This window comes from Aptenodytes forsteri, unplaced genomic scaffold, assembly GCF_000699145.1.
Source record: "Aptenodytes forsteri isolate BGI_AS27 unplaced genomic scaffold, ASM69914v1 Scaffold139, whole genome shotgun sequence".
NCBI lineage: Eukaryota > Metazoa > Chordata > Aves > Sphenisciformes > Spheniscidae > Aptenodytes > Aptenodytes forsteri.
In genome coordinates this window covers 4,263,392-4,271,109 of record NW_008794414.1, presented here as the reverse complement: position 1 = coordinate 4,271,109, position 7,718 = coordinate 4,263,392, and the positions used below count along the sequence as shown (strand labels likewise).

The 7,718-nt window shown below is 40.9% G+C and overlaps 1 protein-coding gene across 1 annotated transcript in view; it reads right to left on the bottom strand.

Moving 5' to 3' along the window:
• PCMTD1 (protein-L-isoaspartate (D-aspartate) O-methyltransferase domain containing 1) overlaps nt 1-7,718 on the bottom strand; it is a 48,498-nt gene that overhangs the window by 39,109 nt on the left and 1,671 nt on the right. The window lies entirely within an intron of this gene.

Sequence of the window (7,718 nt, the reverse complement as noted above, 5' to 3'; positions counted from 1 at the left end):
TGTATCAAAAAACTCCTCCTTATTTCACAATTTTAAAAGGTTACAGCATTAGTACTGTTACCAAAGCCTGTTCCACAAAGTTTCATGCAATCATTCTAGCATTCTCCCTGTTCCTGCTGTTAAAATACCCTACGCTTTGAGCTAACATTTCAAATTACTGCTTTTGTAACAGTATCACTTTAATTCACATCTCTGTAGCCAGCCAGTAATTTCTACCATAAACTTTCAACTGTGCTTGCAAATGATTAAACAGGTTATTTGCCAGCACATATCAAAGTTAACACTGTTAGGTTATGCGATAAAAAGCTATTCCGCACACAGACAAAGGAGCAGAAAGGCACACTTGCAGGTGGGGGGAACCCAGCTAAATACCCTGACCCAGCTGCTCCCAGGGCTATCACAGGAGAACCATCAGCTCTCCCCCCGTCCCCACCGCCACCAGGCCTCTCCAGGGCACTTTTCAGATTGAGAGGTGGGACTGCTTACAGGGCTACCAGATTTACCATGAGGTGCAGGGGAAAGGCTCTTGGGGATTGCACACGTCCTGTTATGGGAAGTTTAGGGGAAGAAGCAAAGGTGGGGAAAGGGAGGGATCAAAGTGGCTTGGGGAGGAACAAGCATGGGAAAGCAGAGGGCTATGGTGAAAAGAGGGACAGGTCATCCGTGAACAGGCTGCAGGTCAGTATGTCTGTCTAGCTGCGCTCTCCCCTAAATCACCGCTGTCTGTCCTGTCTGCTCATTAGTCTCCTTTTGTAACTCTTTTCCTGAGGCTCTATTCAGTGTGCATGTGTGTCTATGTGACAAATGGAGTCAGACCACAGGTCACAGGAGCCCGTGGATCTGTGGTGCCAGCAAAGGAGGGGGGCAGCTTTTGCAGGTCAGGGTGGGATCACAAGGAATACCAAGCAGGACTAGCCAGCAAACTAGCAGAGTGGCCTGGGAACCAGTGATGGGGCAGACCGTCCGAGCGAGGCAACCGAAGGAGTTGGCTGCTGGAGGAAAAGGGGGGTCCAAGGGAACCGCTGGAGAACCTGTGGTGTTTGGGGGGGGGTGGCTGACCACGAGTGTGTGTGTGTGTGTGTTTAAGAGGCAATGGGGATAAATGGACCCAAGGACCAGTTTCAGGGTAGAATGGGCATCTAAACCCAGCAACTGGAAGGATCCATACATGCATGTGTTTGCCAGTAGCAGACATTCAGCTTGACCATCCACAGGATAAGGCCACTGACAGTTTGGGCTTACATTAGTGCTGTGTTTTCTGCATTGATGTGGTGGCCAACTGTGTATTTATATATGTACATGCTGAATACATGTATTTGTGTGCTACTGATAATACGTGCTTAGCCTCAGTACTGGCTGGGCCTGGGGCCATGCATGCCTGAACTAAGAACTAGAAATACTTGAACAAAACCCCTTATAGGCCTTCTTTAAAAGCCAAAACAAAAATACATGAGCACATTTTTAACTTCAAAATGTTTCTGCACTATTGTTTTTCTTTGTCTCCAGGTGTGAATCAGGTACTCTTACAAATATGGCTCCAAAGTTATGATTTACTTACAGTACAAACAGCAGATGTGGTCTGGAGGCAATTTGGAGCATTTGGGAAAGCTTCAATGACCATTTCAAGGTATTCATACAAATATTTCACCAAGAAACGGAAGTTGAAAACCTTTTATCATTGCTTGATGTAGCAGCTGTGCACTTGCACAGTGTCAGTATATCTTCATCCCCATAATCCTACCCCATTAGGGTTTTTTCAGTCATACAAAGCACATGGTTTTCACCTGAGAGGTGTAGTTTACAGATACAACACAAGAGGCTGCTACAGTCACATAACCTGCCTTAGTTACATCACAAACAACTCCAGTTTATCTAGAGCATCCCAGAACGGACAAGTCAAATCCTACACTGACTCTTTCTGACAACTGAGCTACTCCAGAAAACATCACAGAATCTCAGGAAACTCGGCAGAAATGAGTCTTAGTCATAATGAATGCATAATTAACTGAAGTAAGTAAGCAGAGACTAAGGCCTATGGGATTTCTAACGTTGCAACTGTCAGCTCAGCAAAAGTTAAAGAATCTCAGCAACTCAACTTTTCTATGTGCTTCCAGTTTCACTGACGTCCTGACTGCAATAATGCCAAATTTAGATTTTCTTGAAGGAAAAACACAGCAAAGCTTAAGAAACTGGACAGCAGGTGACTACACTGAATGGAAACAAAACCACAGTTCATTCTCAAAAGGGTAAAGGGGAGAGTTTTGCAAATAAACAGCAGGGTCATATGTCCCAGCAGAAAAAGAGTCAGCAAAACCCCACCTGCCAGAATCCAACACGAACAAGAGTAAAAAAGAACTTTATGGGTCTCGGGCAAAGATTTTCAGATGGAAATCAAATCCTTTAATGGCAAACTGATGTCCTAGTAGAAATACTCACAGCATTCCTAGTTACTTGAAACTATTAGTACTCTAGGAATGTTAACTTTTGCTTTGTTTGCTGAAATCAAGCATCTCCTTTAGTGAACTTCAGAGTTCATTCTTTCAGCAATGCTAACTTGCATACATTTTATCCATACCTATCAAACAAAAACAATTGTGTTGAAAATATGATTACCAGGATAGTGGCTCCAATTCTCTTATCTTTAACTTCGATATATAGACCATTATATAGCACAGTGGTCCTGACTGGGTTGAAGAGTATTACTTGGCTTTTTCTTTCAAATATTTGTCAAGAAAATCACATGGTGATTCCTGAATATCCACTGAAAACATTTGCTACAGAAATAACACAAATAAATTCTCAGAATAGTAACCACTTCTCATTTTCTCCCAACCACATGGTCCTAATTCCTCTTTCAATGTTGAAACAACCATTTATAGGAATCAAGCCTTTCATTTGGGACAGGGACACCACAAGCATATCAATTGTTGGATGTGATTCACTAGCTGACTATTACCATAAACAATTTCAATGACTTTATCACTTCACTTATGGAAGCCATACATTGATGCAGGTATCTCTTTTTGGAGAAGCAGCTTTTTTGTCTTTTTTTTTTTTTAATATGAACAAAGAATTAGGAAAGACATGTAAACTCTGAGATGTTCTCCTTGAAATTTAGTTCCCTTTCCCTCCTGAAGACAACAAGAACTGATAGCAAATACTATTTGTTTTGCTTGAAGGATAGTACCAATACACATACTTTGAATAGTTACATTCAGGAGTGCATGTATTTTGTGTTTACTATATTACTGCATACTGTCTTTCACTACATCTTAAACTACTATTGTATAAGAACTCTGATTTGACTTCTGTCTCCTCCCACTAAATCTATAAAAGCATTTGTAGACATAAACTGGAAAAAAAAAGAAAAAAATCTTCCCAATAACAGTCAGATGACTCCTGGTGGAACATTATCCAGTATCACAAAGTCGTTGCTCTTAGTTTTCAAGGTTGCTTGATTTGCCATTAGAAATACGTACCTATTATTTAGGACTTTAACAAGCCAATTGTTTTAAAAAAAAAAGGAAGAAATAATCATGATTACTGACAGCTTTAATAAGCATTATCTATTCAGAAATCATGCAAAGAAAAGTTTTTGCAATAATAACAGCAAGCCTTTGATACTTGCTATGTGATTCAGGTGCTTAAACACAGACCTCCAGTGCTATTTTAGGTGCTCATGCTAACTATAAGCTATTTGGCCTATGATATGGCAACAATTAGTGTTAACTAACACAACAGAAAACTCTTCTGCCCACATCCTGTCCTTGCTTCCCCACAAATAAGCGAGAAGAGCTGCTCTTATTGTGTGATTTAAGACTCCTAGACAGAACTCAAACCACATAAAGCTGAGGGATGTGTCCTTTGAAAGGAATGCAACAGTTGGGACTGGAAAAGCAACCAGATAAAAGTTAAGGCATCATCGGCCAAAAGACTCATAAGAAAAGAGACCAAAAGAACAAACCTGGAGACACTCTGACTTGTAACCAGAACTGAATGTGCAGTCTGTCATCACCAGGTTCTAGAAACTCTCAGGACAGAAATCCTGTTCACAGTCACTACGCTGCCACACAACTGGTTGGTTGTGCACATATTCTTTGTGCACACACAATCTCCAGTAGAGCATGCATGTTAGCAACCAAGACAAAGGCTCTCCCTTCTCTAACTGCTCAGCTACCTCTACTTAGATTTATTCTGCCTGGCATCTTCCCCCCCCCCCCTTTTTTTTTTTTTTTAAACTTCGGAAGAATGCAGGCCTTCAGTAAACCCTATCTCATATCTAACAGCTCCATGCTGACAACTCAGATGCGCTATAGCACCTTCCTATAAGCGTCCTTCACGCAAGATTCCAAACATCCCACATTGCTATCAAACCACTTGCTCTAAGCCCATTAGGTTTTTTAATTAGTTTTAAAAACTAATTTTACATTTTTGTTGGCAAGTTCTGGATTGTTTCCTCAAACAAGTTTTTAAAACGTTAATTCCATTTGTCATCTTTTACATCCTGGAAACACTGTAAACCCAAATCCAGCATTTGTTTTGCAGCTGTATGCTGAGCAACTACTGCTTTGAGAAAATTTGGATTGAAATGCAATACTTGAGAGAAATTCTAAGCCTCAATATTTTATGTCACCTTAACAACACTCACAATATCTTAAATCTCCAACTCTGTGCAACTCACAGAACTCAATGTTCGGCACTTGTAACAAACTAGATCTTTACATCCTTTCTTCGCTTAACACTATACAAAACAAAGCCAGAACTCCAAAATTAGCCTTCATTAAATTGTATCTTCTAAGCAGTGGGCTCCAAGTCTTTTTCTGCCACAAGACAGCCCTCTAACCAGAGAGGTTTACTCCTGCTCCATGGTCACCTCCCCACTCCAGAACTCCCCCACAAGAACACACCAGAATCTGTAGCCTGAGAGTTATCATGCTGACTCCTGATGTCAACTCTAAACTATTTTAGGGCTGTGGAGTTTGGGGTTTTGTCTTTTTTTTTTTAAACTGCTCTATGATGACTTCTAAACCAGTGTTTTCTCCTCACAATGAAGGACAACTTATATTTTTGTGCTTCAATTTAAAGGACTGATAAGTTTTGTTGAGAAGTCAGTCACATACCAATTGCAGTCACAATGTACAAGTGATGGACACCACAGTTGCTCTCTAGATACAACTTCCAATACTTCCTGCTTTCAGAAATAAGTTTCTTAGAACTGCCATTTTCAAAGACATCTTTACTTTCAGTTTACTTTTACTTTACTTCTTACTTTCAAGGTTTCCAATAAGCTTCTGATCAGAAGTACATTTAACAAGAATCCACGCACATACATTCATCAGGTTTTCAAGCTCCTTGGGTTTAGTTAACATCACTGCCAACTTCGAAGTAGCAACACTAACTGAAACACGAAGTTGGCATGATGTACCAGGACAAAAAGCACAGAGAACTAACACTACTGTTCTGAATGGCAGCCAGCTAATCTTTCAGTCCTGCAAAAAATTATATTCAGCATCCTAAGCTGCTACAAATTCTACCCTTTCTTCAAGGCCTAGAAGTCCAGCCCAATTTTCTTAAACAACATAGCAGCAGCAACTGCTTTAAGAACTTGCATTAAGCAGGCCTGAAGGCTCTCATTAACATCCAGTGCACACAAATAAGTCCCAAAGGAATTGGAGCACAGTAGTTATTTCCTGATATTTTAATGTAATTATACCCATAATATTTAATATAAACTACTTCACTCCCTAGAACTCCATAAAAGAAAGAAGTGGAACAGTGTGATCACACTTCGCAAAGCAGATACATTAAAAGAATTCTCCATCCAAAAAAATCCACACTCGTTGGTTGGAGAAGATGAAGCATACAGATCAACTTCTGACTCTACCGGAAGATTCCTGGAGTGCCTTAGGCCAGTCACATACCTGATTATTCATCTGCAAAACAAGATGGCACATGTATTCTTCCCACTTTTGCTTTGAGGAATTTATATTCTAAGTAGGTAGAATAAATGAGGTAATATTCATTGATGTTTGCATTCAAGAGTGCCAAGTGCTGTAGACTTCAAGGCACTTTTCTTACACAGAGAGCTAATTAATGATCAGCTACTGAGCATCACTTTCAGTTCAGCAGGGTAAAATAGTAGATCTCTGTGACGCTCCTGCTGAAAATGGGAATGACGCAGGAAATTAAAAGAACAGGTACATGTAAAGACACTTTTCATCCAGAAACAATGACCGTATTCTCAGGTGTTTCTCACCATGCACTGAAGACTGGGATGAGCATTCCCATAGGGCCTATTTCAGAATTGCTTTTAATGTATTTGTTTTGGGGAACTCTTAAAACTCCTGGCATAAACCTTTCTGGAACACTGCATGGAAAAATTATCTTGCTTATATTGAGTTTTGGGAGCACCTTTGGGGAAGAAAAAACTGTATTGCTAACCATGTCTTGCAGTAAGAACTTCAAATTTGATCTTTGTGTTACTGTTTCTTCTTTCAAGTTTGCCTAAAAAAAGTCACAGGCAACATGCTCTTTAGAGACTTCCACCTGCACTGGTATCATGCCTAAGCCTACCTTTAGCTTCAGCATACACACTTACCATCTCAAAGCAACCGCACTTCAAGTTTACAGAAACACAGCCAAGTGACTGCTCTAGTATGGTCCAGCACAGGCATGGAAAACTACAATACATGTCTGGCAATCAGGTTCTATTCTTAGACTCCTGTTAGGCAAAAGCCTCTTCAAAAGGAGCTGCTGCAGCTTGGAGCAGTCACTGACAGGCAAACAGAAGACTGAGCAATAAAAATCACCAAACTGCCAAGATTAGGACTATAAAAATGGCAAGAATTTATAAATTTATAAAGAGTACTGCAAATTTGAAACTGGCTGGTCAAATATCTAAAGCAAGTCACGACGTGAAGTCTGAGATTAGATGAAGAAAACCCAGAGAGAAAGCCAATTAGGAGAAGCAGAAAAATTTTTACATGAATTCTGGAGCGAAGATCAGAGATTATGCAGGGAAGGAACCTAATCCTGCACAGACCCAGTGATAACATTTGGCTGTCCAGTATTACATACTTTTTCCTGTTTCTGTGATTTCATGACATTCTCCTCACTACAGACCTCCCAACAACATCCAATTGTTTTTCCTTGCATTTCTGAGGGACACTTACTGTTGTAAAGAACATCTGGCTAAGTGTCCATCACCAAAGCCCTCATTGTGGCTCTCTGACTTCACTCACGTACTTCTTACATTCCTATCATTATATTTATTCACCCAAAGTCAGTTAAAATACCAATAGATCTTTCACACATTTGTCCACCTACATATCCAAAATATTTTTCAAAGTTTCCCAACAAATCAGGCAGGAGTTCTACAGAAGACAGCTCCATTTACAGTACTGTTTAATATCTTCATCAGTGACACAGACAGCGGGATCGAGTGCACCCCCAGCAAGTTTGCAGATGACACCAAGCTGAGTGGTGCGGTCGACACGCCAGAGGGACGGGATGCCATCCAGAGGGACCTGGACATGCTCGAGAAGTGGGCCCGTGTGAACCTCATGAGGTTTAACAAGGCCAAGTGCAAGGTCCTGCACCTGGGTCGGGGCAACCCCCAGTATCAATCCAGGCTGGGGGATGAAGGGATTGAGAGCAGCCCTGCCGAGAAGGACTGGGGGGTACTGGTGGATGAAAAGCTGGACAGGAGCCAGCAATGT